The sequence below is a fragment of the Electrophorus electricus genome, chromosome 19, assembly GCF_013358815.1.
Source record: "Electrophorus electricus isolate fEleEle1 chromosome 19, fEleEle1.pri, whole genome shotgun sequence".
Classification (NCBI taxonomy): Eukaryota; Metazoa; Chordata; class Actinopteri; order Gymnotiformes; family Gymnotidae; genus Electrophorus; species Electrophorus electricus.
Window position 1 is genome coordinate 2,668,798 of NC_049553.1, and position 16,689 is coordinate 2,685,486.

The window sequence follows — 16,689 nt, forward strand, 5'->3', positions numbered from 1 at the left end:
GTCCTATACAATACTAGTAATATGAGTATAGTAGTAGGGCGCCTCCCATCTGTTTGAATTGCTCTTATTTGTATCAGGAAGGAAAATGTAGATCTGAAGCAAAGAGATTTTGAGCTGAAGCAAAGAGCTGTAAAATCAGTGCATTTTTGCATTTCGTCTCACACTTAGGACGGCTTCTATCCATTTTGAGAATTGATCAATGATTACAATATAGCCACATGCTGGAATATGTGCTCTCTACTGCACAGTGGCCCTGAGAGTCCTTGCACATGCTTGGTGCAGTCAAGTCACTCACTCAGTCAGTGAGTGAAACTGCCTTTTCTAGGTTGGGCAGATAAACTGTCCATCAAAAAGACTCTTCAAGTATAGTAGTACATACATACAGACATACATACATACACACATACATATCCATACACACACTCACACATTGTTTTGCATCTGACTAGTGCTGAAGTCAAACCTCACACAAATAAACTATGCACTCCTGTTGCAGTCTTGCATATTATCCTACTTGCTGCTAGAGTACTGTACTAAACCAGCACTGTACTCTGAACTGTTCTGGCTGCTACTGGTGACTGCTATGTTCATTGTAGCTCCTATGCACAACTCACTTTACATATGCTCCTATGCACAACTCACTTTACATATGACTCCTATGCACAACTCACTTTACATATGCCCAGTACTGTGTACTGGACTAAATAATTACACTGTCTACTCATTTTGTATTTGTCCTGTCCTGTATTTATTAATGTTCATTTAATGACATTTTTGCACTATATTGGACTGTTTGCACTTGTGTAGCATGTTGTCTTTTGAACTGTTGTTTTGTGTTGCACCATGGTCCTGGAGGAACATTGTCTCGTTTTTGTTGTGAACTTGTATATAGCTGAAATGACAATAAAACCTCTTTGAACTTTGAACTAGTAGGGCACCTCCCATCTGTTTGAGTTGCTCTTATGTGTATCATGGAGGAAAATGTAGCTCTGAAGCAAAGAACTGTAGAGCTGAAGCAAAGAGCTGTAAAATCAGTGCAGTATGTAACAATGCAGGATTTGCATGAACCTCGTCTGTTGTATTTTTCCCATATATAGTTAATATAGTAAATATTTTAGAACCTTTTGTAATGAAAAGAGAAGAGTTCTCACTGACACTGCATGAAGACATGGGATGACTAATTGCTAACATCTGTAGGGCTCAAGAGAGGTGGCTAGGAGGCACCTGAGGGCTCCTTGCCCCTTTGAATACATGGTCCCAGAGTATGGCACAGACCACCCTTTACTGGGGATGATAGTTTGCCAGGTTGATGCATGGGATGTCACCTTTGGGATGGTTACAACATCCATATATGCAATGCAAAGTGATACTAGCAGGTGTGTTCCATGGATCTTTGGGCCCCATGAAAATGTATTTAATCAGAAACATCTGAGACACTTGGGTTTCTGGTTTGGCAGGTAGTGCCATATGAGTGCCCCTCACATTGAGATCCAGCAACAAATTAATTCCCAGCCAGGCCAGTCACAGCCATTATCCTGTTATCATGTTGATTATTATCATGTTGCTTGGCAAAAGTCCAGTCCCAACCCAGTTGCAGAACTATCTGTTTTGGCAGAGCCATATAAATTATTAAAAAAAATATGGTGTGAATTCATGCTATGAATTCATACAGTGAATGTCATTTTTAACTTGAACTGAATCCCAGCTGTGCAGATATTCAGTATAACAGTGCCCCCTCTCATAATATTGCTTAAATGTTGTCATCGAGCCCATTATCACATCATTTCAACACGGTGGCACCTTATGTGCAACTTGATTCTGTACCCAGTGGGTATTCAAGTATGATGTTCTGTATGCAAAGGAAAATTCTAAAATAATATTCATTTATATATTGAAAATGTCAAAGTCATGGATTTATATAATAATTGTGGTATTTACAGTACATTTAATAATGTATATGTAATGTCTGTGCAGACAGATATGATTGGGCATGTGCAAAAATGAAAGATTTCTTTAAAAAAGAGACAGGAACAATATCAATAAACACCAATGTCACCTTGAAATTGTGTAACTATACTAAAATGCAATACACCTTTGAAGGCTTTACTACTTCTTTCATAAGGTTTGGAAACTGATTTTGTGTTAAGATTACTGTGCTTTGCACACTGCAAGATGAGTATTACATTTGTAGTTGACCACAGCTCTATTTCACAACTACCATCTTTTCATCCTTTTAGGATGAAGTAAATATACAGTTTAAAAAAAAAATCACACTATTATCTTTCAATTTGGTTAATTAATTTTCAATTCTGTCATTTCAGCTTTATGGGTTGAAAATGTCAAAGTCATGGATTTATATAATAATAGGGGTATTTACAGTACATTTACACTACAGTACACTAATAATAATAATAATAATAATAATAATAATAATAATAATAATTGGAATTCCCTCCGTGTGTAACAAAAACAAATTCAGCATAAGAGGAAAAAGTTATGTATTTTTTTAATGCTAACAAAACATTTTTAGATTTCAAATTTAATATTAGTCTGACAGGCAGCCATTTATTGCCATTTGTGTTGTATTAAAACAATAAAAGTTGTTTTGCTATGACTTTTCATAAACAGTGAATGTTCAGTGCATGTTTTATTTATTTTATTCTGAATCACATTTATTGTTTTGATTTAAATACAAGTTTTCTTATTTGGTTATTGCAGACAAAGGTACTATGGACCCAACTATTTTTATTTTAGCAGCATCAAACATCATATGCCTGCTTGTGGTTTTATTATTATGCAGAAGATTACACACCAGTCATCATAAAGTTGCATTTATTTTTGAGACGTAATTGTTCATTTCTCATTGTGGGTGAATGTACCTTCCATATTTCACATTGGTTTAATTGATCTACTTATCATTTGTTTAAAATTCTTCTGAAGGTCAAAGAGTTCAACTAACCAGGTGATTATTTTATTCTATAATAACTTTAGTAGATTAGGTTACAAGCGCTAAATTGTTACATATGTTTAAAATGCTCAAGCATTCTCACATTGTGCTACATGTTGGGTTGTGATTACTTTCAGACTGAGGACCCAGGCACCTTGAACTATACAGCTCTGAGCTTTGCTCATTCTCCTTCTGCCCGAAGAACCACAGCAAAGTTCAACAGTGATCAATCTGTATATGCACAGGTAAAGACACATCAGTAGAAAACCATGTAAGGATTTCCTTACAATATTCTTTTAAGAAATGAATGTATGGTGGTATAATTTATGTAAATGATTGGATTTCAGTTATTGTAAAGTTCCTATTGCTGAAATAATAACAATAATACTTAATACCAATTATTATTACTTTTGTTGTTAGTAGTACTAGCAATGTGGGAAGTGTGTCTAATTTGTTAGCTCCAAAACAGCTATACATGTGGTACAGCACCTAGCTTTTAAGCAGTCAGTTGTAATTCTTATGTGTTTCTGCAGTTTGTTTGTACAGTACTGTTTTAAAATAAATACTTATCATTTTAGGATTTCTGTCCTCTAGCACACTTTATCCAGCTTTTATCCAGGGCAGTGGTAGCCCAGGGGTTAGGGTACTTAAATTGTAATTGGAAAGTTGCTGGTTCAAGTTCTTCCACTTCCCAGTGTTGGGCCCCTGAGCAAGGCCCTTAACCCTCAATTGCTCAAATTCTACTCAATGATAATTGTAAGTCATTTTGGATTAAAGCGTCAGCTAAATGCTGTAAATGATTTTAACCTTTTTTAATCAATATAAATGATCAGTGTTTTGTTTGATCTGCAGATCACTTGCACTGTTTTGTGCACTTCCGTGACATGAAAAATATATATTTTTTCCTGCTTTGTAATAAATAAGTAGATTTTTTAAAATCTGAGAATATGAAGCTTTGCAACACGTCAGTGTTGCAGTTACAGGTAAATTTATTAATAGTAATAGTAAGGCTTGGGCATAAGAAGGCTTGAGGTTTAGAATGTTTCCATCCTTTTTTGGGGGTGGGTGGGGGGGGTTCTCTAAGCCAATCTTTGATGTGGACAGAACCCTCAGATCCATGTCTGTGTTATCTAGAAAGTAGTTACAGATAAATATACACTTAAACATGGAACAAAGTTCAAAGGAAAAGAGCTTTTCACAAAACATTTTCAACATACACTTAATTCTAGCATACTGTTTCTAATATATGTGCTGAAGGAATGCATTAAGGATGCAAATAAGTTCTTCAGATGAAAGATCTCCATGCTTGAGACTTGAGCAGCCCTGTTTTATCCCAGTCATCACTTAGTTCTGCCCACAGGACCACTCAGTTATGGCCACAGGAACTTTGCTGAGACCATGCTCAACACAGTATTGATTCAAGCATGGTAATAGGTGTTGAGCTGGTGCAAGGATTTTTTTACACAAATCAATTTTTTCAGTTTGGTTAAGAGTGGTCTGCAACAGTGCCAACCAAACCACAGGACTATTATTTTTAGAAACTGATGTAGCAGTTTTAATACTTTTAATAGATTGTCAAATACAATGGATAAAATTAATTGGGGCAACAATTTGATTAAAAGGGAAATGTATTAATTTTAATACATTTATTAATGATTAATAATACAGTCTCAACTCATGAAAGTCGCCAATTCAGTAAATGATTATTGCTCATCTACTAAACATTTGAATATCACTTCTCAACTCACAGAAGAAATAATCAAGGGATATTTATTGAATAAGCATAAATAGGAAAAACCTGCACAACAATCATTGACTAGAATTCTAATAATGATCAGGAGTATTAAATTCACTAGAATAACCATCCTAACAGGCAACTAAACAGAATGTAACACTTAATTCATGGTGGATGGGGTAGGAAATTAGGCTAATAAAAAACAAGCTTCTGGGAATGACCAACTGGGTAATGTACTTATCAACCAAACAAATCTAAAGCAAATGTGTTAATCAAATAAAATTCATGATATAAGCATAAAAGGAAGATAAGGGGAACAAGGGCCAGCCTTTATGACACAGTGTAAGGGAAACTGGGCTAATAGTGGTGTTTATGAGGCTGAATCACAGACGAGAGGAAAGAGTTAACTAACCTAATTTAATTAGTAAATAATAAAGTTACTGTTGATACCAACTGGTAACGTAGAAGGGAAATCTTATGACACGCCGGCGTCTGAACCATCTGTCAAAGCGTGTGTTTCAACAAAGCCGTCTGGATAGAGAAAATCATAAATGGGTAACCCCTTTCCTTGGAGTTGTCTGATGGCTCTGAGGGAGAAGTTCAGTCTCCATCACATCGCCAGAGTGGCTCATGCAGACAGAGTCCATTTCCTTGAAATCATCTCAATGGCAGTGCATGATTTATGAAGACTGATGACAGTGACTGGAACAGGATTCTTGGACAGGGGGAATTGGGTCTTCATAGCTTGCTCGAAGTAGAGCCATATAGGCCCTTGTGGGCAGACATTTATGAAGCAGGGTTGTTGGTTCATTACTGGCAGTGTATTGGAACTCCAGACTTAAGCAGATAAGTTTGCTCAATATAAGATGTGATGGGCAAATTACACAACAACAATAAAAAATTAGTAAGATAATAACAAAAATAAACAAAAAAAATGCAAATATAAAATATGGTAAAACAAACTAATATAACCTGGATTTGAATCTTGCTAACCAATAGGTTATTCACTTATATTAGGAAATAATTTCTGCTGAAGTTCTCTGGTGTTTTTTTTTTTTCAGTAGTTCTTTGCAACTTGCAACAGACTGAAGAGGGGGTTGAGTTTGACAGGTATATCTTTGGGGGGGGGGGGAGATACATGCCTAGTTCAAGCAAATTTAATAGCCTTTGTCATGGTTGGCCCCTCCTATCTTTCTTATTGTCTTGGTTTCCCTGTCTAGTGTAATTATTCTGCTTCTGTGTTTCATTTTCTCCACCCTTCATTTGTAGCACCTGTGTCTTGTTAAGTCCTCATGACTGTTAGAGACTGGTTCAAAGTGACCAGCCCTTCAGGTTCGATCTCCTCCAAGTTACCCTCTGCCCTCCATCCTCTGTAGCCGGATCCGGGGAAGTCAAGAGACACTGACATCAAGGTAGTGAATCAAGAGAGTTCCACTTTATTGAGGAAAGCACACAGTATATATGTGTCCTATATCTACTATCTAATTCTACAGGATGACGGGGAAAAGTGAAGCATGTTCTAAGGGTTTACCTAGAAAGGAAAGAGACAAGATTAGTAAAGATTAGATGTTCTATGTATGAACGAGCCATGAGCTGTTCCTGTGCCCACCATGAGCCACTCCTGTGCTTAAAGAGAGACAGGGAGAGAAAGAAAGAGAAAGGGAGTGGTAAAGGAGACAAGAAGAGGGAGCGGATGACCTCGGGCGACCGGCTCGCGGTCAAGCCGCCATGTCATGGCTGATAGGCAGAGACCTTGCGTTGGGTGCCTGAAGACATAAAGGCTCCAGTATCTAACAATTACACTGTGTATGTATACCCTGCCTTTTTGCCTGTGGTTTGGCTGGTTATTGTGAATCAAAGCCTCTGTTTGTAGTCCATGCCTTGTTGGTGATTCCTAGCCTCTTTGTTAGAGGCTGCATCCTCTGTTTCTCATGTGCTTTTGTTTGTTTAAGATGTATTCTCAGACTCTGTGTTGGTTTGATGACCCTGGACTGTACAAACGATTAGGACTCTAGATCTGCCCATAATAAAATTCGCTCTTCTCCGCATGCGCTCGCTCCTTTCCGCTCAAAGTTAAAGCCTTTGTGTTCAAAATTGAGGAAAAAATCATTTAAGAGATACAGGAATACATAGGATCCACCATGAATCAACTATAAAGAAAATAAATGAATAAAGAAAAATAAACAAAATCACATATTCCTACCCATTTCTGCCTCCTCATCTTAGAATGAAGTTTATAAACAAACCCTGAGAGGTGTAGAGCAATTGGATAATTTCCTATTTTCCAGAAGTTACAAACTACTAACTGTAATGTATTGTCTAATTGGTTCATATACGATTTCTGGTAAACGCAACTAGGAGTGAGTAACAATTTGTTTACAATATGCATGAGGTTATGCAACATACAGATGAAGTAATCTGGATGAGTACTGCAAATTAATAAGGAACAAATAATGAACAGAATAATGTGACAATAGATACATATAAAATAACAGGAGCAAATGTCATGATTTGGAGATTATGTTAAAATAACCATATATTACTATTTGATTATCATTTGAGATCATATTAGAGTAAATAGCAAGTTGTTACTTTGTGAATCTGTGGGATGAGAAAATATATTTGCCCTGGTAGGGATTTGAGTGAGTCTGATGGAATTTATGATCACAGTTTCTTGAAGTATAACCAAGCTAGGAAGCTTTTCTCCTTCTCATACATGAGTTTATGACATCAAAGGACAGGGGGCTGAGGGTCAGAACACAAGGCCATCTTGACAGCTAGGCTGTTTATGGCTTTGTTGCTCAACCTCAAAGCACCATTGGGTCCTGGGTCTGGTTGGTGGTCCGGGGGTAAGAGAGGGCCCCCCTTTGACCAGGTCAAAGTTTCATCAGGGGAATAAATGGTAGTCTTATCTTCACTACACTGAGTATTCATGACTAGGGGCTGACTAAAAAAAAAAATGCCAACAGACATATACAACATGATTCCAATAAAATGTCCAGTGGATGAATACAGGGTTATAGCTGTATTTAGATGTATCTATGTGCTGTCCTTGTGTGCAGTTACTGAGGGTACCACAAACATTTATTTTAGAAAAACAAAAATCATGCCAAAATAATTACTCTGTTATTTAATTCTCAGTTTGGTTATTTCATTTTTATGTTTATATACCAAAATAATTGATGAACCAAACTTAAATGAAATATACATAGCAATATCCTTTTATATACTTCATTGTCAGTTAAGGTGGTTTCTTTGCCTGACAATTTCATAACGCATTAAGTGTTAACACATGCTTCTGCAGACGTTATAGGCAGGGAATAATGCACACACATGGCACATTTGCATTGCATTGAAATGAGGCAATTTCTGCTCCATCTCTCATTCATTTCTAAGAACGCCAGCACCATCTGGTGCATTTTGTCATATCACATCAAGCCATAAGTTGAAACCAGTGTTGTTACAAGATGGAGGAGAGTTGACCAGGTAAAGTTGTTAATTGGTATGGGATGGTCCTGACAGAAACTTGCTTGTGTTTTTAGTGACACTCCCCCAAACCAGCCAGCAGGAGTTGAAACAAGCATTTCACTTCACTGCAGTGTTTTTCATTTTTCTCACATTAGCATCTTTCATGCAGTAGATTTACTAGAGTGCAGCATGGTCAGAACAGGGGGTAAAGTCATGGGCATCAGACGGTGGGACATATAACTACTTTAACTGGGTTGAAAACCTGTTCATACTGCTCTGTCAAGTGGACAGATGTCACTATGAGAAAAGGATCATTACAATTTTTTTCTTAATTGCTCAAATGCATTTCTAAAGGTTTTGCATTATAGGCTACTACATGTATAAATAAATGCTTTACTTGTAGTCAAACATGAGGTTATACTACTGTGTTGGTTTAGGGGAAATACAAGGGGAAATATTTGAAATCAATGCCACAAAATACTGTGTACTCTCACCTTATGCCCTAGTAGATTCGGGAACTGCAGGTAATGTCATGGACTGGGGCTTTGCGAGGAAGCTGGGTATCAAGGCCATTGCTCTACCCTCCTCGCTAAGTGTACAGGCTCTGGATGGGGGTCCGGTGGACCCAGGATACATCTCCCATGTGACTCCCCGGGTTCTCCTTGTCACCCGGGAAGGGCATACGGAATGCATCAGTTTCTTCCTCCTGCCTGGTCTGTCTCACTCCCTCACCCTAGGCTTGCCATGGCTGCGTGCGCACAATCCACAGATGCTGTGGGCAAAAAAACAAATCCTGCAGTGGGCACCATCCTGCCATTGGAGGTTCTTCCCCAACAAGGCTACACCCCTCCAGCCTACTTCAATAGAAAGCCCGGATGCTGATAGGCGGGTGCCTATTCCTTCGGAGTACCAGGACCTGGAGCAGGTCTTCAGCCCCATCAAAGCCATGCAGCTTCTGCCGTATCGGGACTGGGACTGCTCCATAACACTCAAGGAGGGAGCGGTGCCCCCTCAGTGCAGGATCTACCCCCTCTCTCAGGAAGAGGAGCGGGCTATAGAACAGCACATCAAAGAGGCGCTGCAACAGGGGTATGTCCGACCCTCGACCTCTCCGGCATCAGCAGGAGTCTTCTTCGTGATGAAGAGGGACGGGGGCCTGAGACCTTGTGTGGACTACCGAGGACTCAACAAGCTCTTGGTGCAGTACCCATATCCCCTCCCCCTGGTACCAGCTGCACTAGAGCAACTGAGATGAGCCCGGTATTTCACGCAACTGGATTTACGAAGCGCATACAACCTAATCGGGATCAAGGAGGGAGATGAATGGAAAACAGCTTTCAGCACCTCCACGGGCCACTATAAGTATTTAGTTCTGCCATACAGTCTGGCATTGGCCCTGTCGGTTTTCCAGGCCTACATTAACGAGGTTCTAAGGGAGATTTTGGGAAGATCTGTTGTCGCAAATATTGACAACATTCTGATCTACTCCCCCTCCCGGAACCAACATGTAAAGCAACGTACGTGCCGTGCTACAGATCCTATTAGAGAACCACCTATATTGTAAGGCGGAGAAGTGCTAGTTCCATCGCAAGGAGATAAACTTTCTAGGGTACGTCATTCAACAAGGGTGTGTGGCTATTCAACCAGGCAAGGTGGAGGCAGGGAAGGTGTGGCCAAGGCCATTTACACGCAAGACACTACAACGCTTTCTGGGCTTTGTCAACTTTTACAGGAGGTTCATTAGATCCTTCAGTTCACTGGCAGGGCCTCTCACAGATCAGCTCTGGGGACCTGTGAGAAAGATCAAATGGACTCAGGAGGTCAACAAGGCCTTTGAGGAGCTCAAGATTGCCTTCGCAACTGCTCCCGTCTTGCAACAACCGGACCCTGAGAGACCTTCAATGCTAGAGGTAGACGCCTCTGACATAGGAGTGGGCACGGTGCTTTCGCAACACACGGGAGAAAGAGGTGGCCTGCAGCCTATCACTTAAATTCTCTCAAAAGCTGAGCTCAGCAGAAAGGAACTACGGGGTTGGGGACTGTGAGCTCCTGGCGATTAGGCTAGCTTTTGTGGAGTGTAGACATTGGCCGATCTACTGTTCTGCCAGGTCTTCAGGCAATTCGGTCTGCTAGGTCAACTAGGAGCTGGGTAAGTTCTTGTGCCTCTATTTTAACCACCACCCAGAAACATGGAGTATGTGCCTCCCATGGGCGGAATACGCGCATAACTCCTTGCGACAAACAGAAACTGGCCTCACCCCGTTTGAGTGTGTTCTAGGCAAACAGCTGCCTCTTTACCCCTGGAACGTCCCTACATTGGACCAACCAGAAGTGGAGAGATGGTGCCAGGAGAGCGAACGGACCTGGGAGGAGACGCACCAGAACCTATGTAGGGCGATCACTGTCTACAAGAGGAAGGCCGACAAAAAAAAAGAGGGGAAACCCCCAAGTATGAGATCGGGCAGAAGGTATGGGTCTCTACCAGGGACGGCCGAGCAGGCACCACAGGCAAGCGTGAGGCGAGATATAAGGGCCCCTACTCCATTACTGTCCCGGGTTAATGAGGTGACCTACCAGGTAGGCCTGTCAGGGCTAGTCGGGCTTCCAGGCCCTTCTGCGTTTCCTCACTGAAGCCCGTGAGGGAGGGCCATCTCACGGAGGAAAGGGATTCCCCAGAAATTCCTCCCCCGTCTCTGGTGACGGAGGAGGGACCGGCGTACAGTGTACGTTCTCTGCTGGACTCCCGTGGGAGGTCCGGGGCCTCCAGTATCTGGTGGACTGGGAGTGATACGGTCCTGAGGAGCGCTGTTGGATCCCGGCCTCTCAGATTTAGGACCCCGACCTCATTGCCTCATTTCATAGGTGGCGCCCACTGAGGCCTGCCCCGAGTTGGCCCCATGGGCCGGTGCCGGTCAGGGCCTTTGGAGGGGGGTTCTGTCAGGGTAGACCAGTACCCAAAAGGGGGGGACACACCCTCGCAGGACCAGGACCATGTCACGCACTTTCCTGGCTCACAATCACCTGTCTTCTGACAGGAGACACCTGCACCTCATTGACCTGCACGTGTATTTATACACCCACTGGTTCCGAAGGAAGGGGCTGCACATTAGTAGCCGAACCACGAGAGCCTACTGGAGAGAAGCTACTTCGCTCCTACCTACCCACTAGACTCGGCGAAGTGACGTGGAAAGTATGAACAATAAAGAACTTGTTAATGGAACTTCGCCTCTTGCTTCCTCTCTGCTGCCCTTGTCACATGGACAAGGCTTGAGCATGTTCTTTCAAGTAATACTCCTGATTTTGTCTACTTACTCTATATTGTCAATAAAGAAAGAATCACCATAAATGCAGATGGTCTTGGTTTGCTACCAGATGTATTAAATGAAGCATTGGATGGTCTTTACATGAATTACTCTAGAAAACCACAAGTACTTTGTTCCTGGACCAGTGCACATGCAACACATTCACACCAATTACAAGCTTATCAAGCAGGTAGCCAATAATGTTGCATGCAGGGTACTTATATTATACCTTCAGTTCTGTGTTTACACAGTTATTATCAATCATTCTTTTTATCAATCATTTTTCTCTTTGAGCTCAGACGTTTCCCCCAGCATCATTGTGCATGCACAGTTTACACACCACATTATGCATGCTCAGGCCTCATGTATCCTATTTGGCATTCACAGGCAGCTGACTTTTCTGTTTTCTGTCGTTTCACAAGGGAAGATACTACACATCACCTTGTCAATATGCATCCAGAAATACTAACTATGAATGAAATCATTCTCTTATTCTCTATTTCAGAAACTATTATGTGTATGAGCCATTTTGTGGTGGGGTTCAAAATCTCAAAAATGGTAAATTAGGCAATGTATAGAGTTCACTTTCAAATATTCAAAAATTGTAGTGAACGGCTGATGTGTGCTACATTTTATAATGGTTATTATGATGTGATGTGAAGGTAGTTCATCAAAGATGGCTGTTTTGTATAGGAATAAGTGGTCAAGAGCTAGGCAATGTAAACTGAGGTGACAAACAATTCCTTAAGATATAACTAATATAAAGGGTGACATTTTGTCAGTTTATGTATGCTGTATTTCTAGCTGGATAGGAAATTATGTCTCTGTGATGTAAGTTGCTGGGAGTAAGTGAATGAATAAACCTTTCAGAACATAGCTAGTGATTCTAATAAAATTAAAATGTTTGAAAAATTCTTACTGTCTGGTATATATAACCTTGAGATCCCCTTTAATGGCAAGAAAACTCTTTAAAATCCTGATATTCTTAATATCCCATTACCTTTAAAATTATCAGAACTTATATTAAAATAATCCACTTTGAAAAATGTCATATAACAGAGAATACCAAACCTAAAAAGAAATAAATAAAAATGCAAAACACACTCACAAACATTTTTACCTGATTCAGCTGAGAAGTGTGAGCAGCGCCTTATGAAAAGAAGACAATTTATATGTTTCTAATGAGCAAGTTTACTATGCCAGTAAAATTTTTTTTACGAAAGACCTTTTGAAAAATATACAATTTGAAGTTTGTCTTACTTTTTAGCCAGTGCTTGCATAACAGTCTTCCAAGTATAACAATCACAGAGACACAAATTATGTTTGATGTTGCCAAAGCAAGTATCATTGAATCCCAAGATGTACAATTCTCTGGTATAGTAGTAAAAAATCAAAATTTAAAAATTCCAAAATACTTAACAATATAAAAAGGGGAATTTATAAAGCAATATAGACTAAATTTCAAAAGTAAACACACTTTGATGAGATGGACTCAGTAATGAATGAATTTATTTACCTTTGATTCTCCACGGGGAGCTCATATACACAACTCTCTGTAGGAGATCTGGCTTTAGAGCTATTCTTACACTGATCACTGCTGTCTCCATGAGTGTGAATAATTCCTGAAAGAGATTCTCCTGAGTCATGTCTGAACCTCTAGACACTGTGTCCTCCTGCATAGTTCTCAGTGAGGACTGTACACTGCAGAGTCACAGAGTTTCCTGGATGGACTGGCTCCAACACAGGCTGCTGCAGAACAGACAGGCTATGGGACTGTGAAGCTAAAACAATGCCATAATTTCATGTGAAAGCAGTGATACAAAAATATTATTTTAAGCCAAAAAATATATTAAATGAAAGTATGTAAATATAGCTAACATAAACAGAAATTACCTTTTACAATCGATTTTGTTGCTTTCCCAAATTTCACTATGTTGGATTGAGCATTTCCACAGTAATAAGTAGCAGAGTCAGAGACCTCTAACTCTGTTATCACCAAATGATTTCTATCCTCTCTGATCACCAAGATAAAACGAGCATTATTCTTGAATCCATCATAGAATGTGGCCTTCGTGTCATATTTGTAGATAGTTGCAATGAGTTCAGGCTTCTGACTAAATGCATGCTTGTACCATGAGAAATGCATATCAATATCACTTTGATAAAGGCAAGTAACTGTGATATTGTCCCCTTCATTAACATACAGCAGAGTGCTGTCTTGATTAAGGACTTTTTGGGTTCTGCCATGATCTGGAAAGAAGTATAAAACAAATTAGGTAACTATGGTGTGTCATACGTATTCAAAAATAATTAAAAGACATATATTTACTTACTAATTTGGAAAATTGACTTCACACAAACAAAATGTTATTTGAATTTTTATTTAACGTTGTCAAAAACTGTCAGACTTTCCATAAGACTGCAATGAAAACATTTTTCAGTTGTGTGTGTGTGTGTGTGTGTGTGTGTGTGTCTATTGTTACATGCATGTTGTTTTTACCTTTTCCTGTACATTGTTACTGGACTGTGTTTTCTTACTGTGACCGCTTAAGGAAATACTTAATACTTAAATAATTCCTAATCTCTGTTGTACTTATTGCTCCTTAACACAGATAAAGATGCCACTTAAAACAAATATTGCATAATTTATACAATGATTTATTTTGTTAAAGGTGTAAAGTACAAACAGTAAAGATAATGGTAAATATTACTTACCCAAATTAAAATAAGGTAAAGCAATTAAAGGCCAGAATGAAAACAATCCCCTCATGTTCAAAGCTACACAATGTGATCTATCAAAAACAAAATGGTTAGTCAATGTGTTGCCTAAAAGTTACACAAATAATTCACATTTAACTCATTTAACGCATTTATGTTAAAAATACAGTGGGAAACACATAGATGTTAGAAGAGTACAGTAACCACATGTCCTGGCTGAATATTCTCAAACAAATATGCAAGGCAAATATGCAAGTCAACTACCTACAGTGTGCAAGGATATAATTCAATGACTGTCACTGTAGGTCAGAGTGAGGACATGGCTGGTCACTAGAGGGCAAACCTTTTTTTGTAATGTGCTCAGGAAAAGAGGTTTAACGTTACTATGATTCACTGGCGCCTTTTGTCCATTTTAGAAACATGAGAACTCATTTGTTTTTGCTTATTTTAGTAATAATTGTTGTCATATTGCCATATCAAGGTTGCATTTCAGCATTTAGTGAGGCAAATAAGCAATTGGCTGCTTCTATTGCTGCCTCTATGCCAAAACAGATATTAAGATCCTCTAACAGTGGGGACTAAATGTTTTTTTTTTTAGGGTTAATCCTCAGGGCCTTTGAATGTTAATTTTAACTTAATTTCTATCTTTAGAACTGTATAGAACTGTCTATTACAACAGACAAAAATGTAAACACATTGTGTACATATGAAATTGTAAAGAAATTTACAAGTGTACCAAATGAGGCAAGCAGCTAGTATCATAAATAATCATTTAAAATAAGAAAGAATAAGAAGATATAAGAATATTAACTGAAGAACACTCTTGTGATTTTATTTGGTTAAGTAGTAAACCAACATAATTTGGGTTTTTTTCAGTTGATCTACTTTTCCTGGTATAACAATTTGGCCATAATCAGAGATGGATAGAGTAACTAAAAACTGTAATCAAGTCAAAGTCCTTTTACTTTACAATAAAAATTACTCAAGTAGAAGTAAAAGTAGTCCTTTAAATTATTGCTTCAGTAAAAGTAAGAAAGTATCTAGTAAAAAGACCACTCAAGTAGGGAGTTCCTTTATCAGATTTTATTTAATAATGAAAACAGAACGGCAAAAATCACAGCCTTATTTAGGCAGCCGTGCTGCATCACATACAAACACCACATCAAATTAAATCTTTAAGAAACAACATATCTTTAAGAAAAATCTTTAAGAAAATCAGCTACACATATGAGATCCACAAAAAACACTACTATAGTAGGTTTGAACTTACACTTAGATTTATGCTCTGTATTTTAAATGCAAGGCGAACAAAAACATTTTCTGCAGTCACTTTCTTTTACAACACAGCTTTAGAATCAAATGTCGTATACCTATTTAACAATTCTGAACTCTTTTACTTATCTTTCAGTCATAGCTTAAACATGTTTACTGAAGTGTGTCATTGTTAGCAAATTTGCATTCTGACATATATCATCTAGCACATGTTAAGTTTTAAAAGCAGTTGGCTTTCAAGATGTTTGTTGTGAATTCTTGATCATTTTGCAGTGAATATGTAAGGGTTGGCACCAGACCAAGGCCCCATCCGGCCACCAGAGGAAGGCCTTGAGTCAACTGTACCACTAATCAGGTTTAACACCCAACAGCTAGGCTAGAGCTTATATAAGCTCAGTGACCCAATCATTCACTCTTGGGTCTTTACTAAAGGTTTAAGACAAGTTCCTAGCCAGTAATTTTAGGTATTGAGGTCTGTGAGCCCTTGTGCTATACTTCACTTTTTGTCTGTGGGAATGTTTGTGCTTTTATATGTCTCCTCTCCAGTTTTCTCTCCCGAGGCTTCGCTTAGCCATTCAAGTGTCTTCCTGTTTTCTGCTTTTGTTTGGGAAGTTTTAGTTTGGTTTTCCCCAGTGCATCAGGGTTGCCATTTCTTCCCATGGCTTCCTTTGTTCTTTATTTTTCCACACCCTGTGTGGTTTAGTTTTTTTTTCCTTTTGTTTTACCTGAACCAAGATCTAACTGACCTGCACATGGGCCCACCATTGTTAGTGTGGTTGCTCACCCAGTAGGCTGTTGGTGTCGTCATCTAGCTGACCTGAGTTCAAGCCCACTTTATAAAATAGGAGTACAGCATTACTAAACAGTCTCTCACAGGCTGCAGAATTTGAGTGACAATTTCTTGATTTGAGGAAAGGAATGCAAAATATTGATACCTTCATAGATGAACATGAAATGTACCACTCCAGCTCTCCTGTTTAGAAACAAGTTCCTAAACTTCATAGATGCAAAGAAATTTTCATCAGAGTGGCTATTGTCTGCAAGAACCTCATCATTATCGAAGTTCATCTCAAGGTGATTCCGGATGTAGTCAAGCCCTGTGCCAAGACATCATTTTCAAAATTTTACTCAATTATTATATAGGCTAGCAGGGCACTATTTTGGAGCCATCTCTATTAGAAAGCCTACAGCGTTTCAGTAACAAATCTGTGATGTATTGCTTTTGTAAAGACTAGAAAAGCATTCAC

At 39.0% G+C, this 16,689-nt stretch overlaps 1 pseudogene; it reads right to left on the bottom strand.

Moving 5' to 3' along the window:
* Positions 1–12,964: 12,964 nt before the first annotated feature.
* LOC113568752 lies at positions 12,965–16,207 on the bottom strand (annotated as a pseudogene).
* Positions 16,208–16,689: the final 482 nt, after the last annotated feature.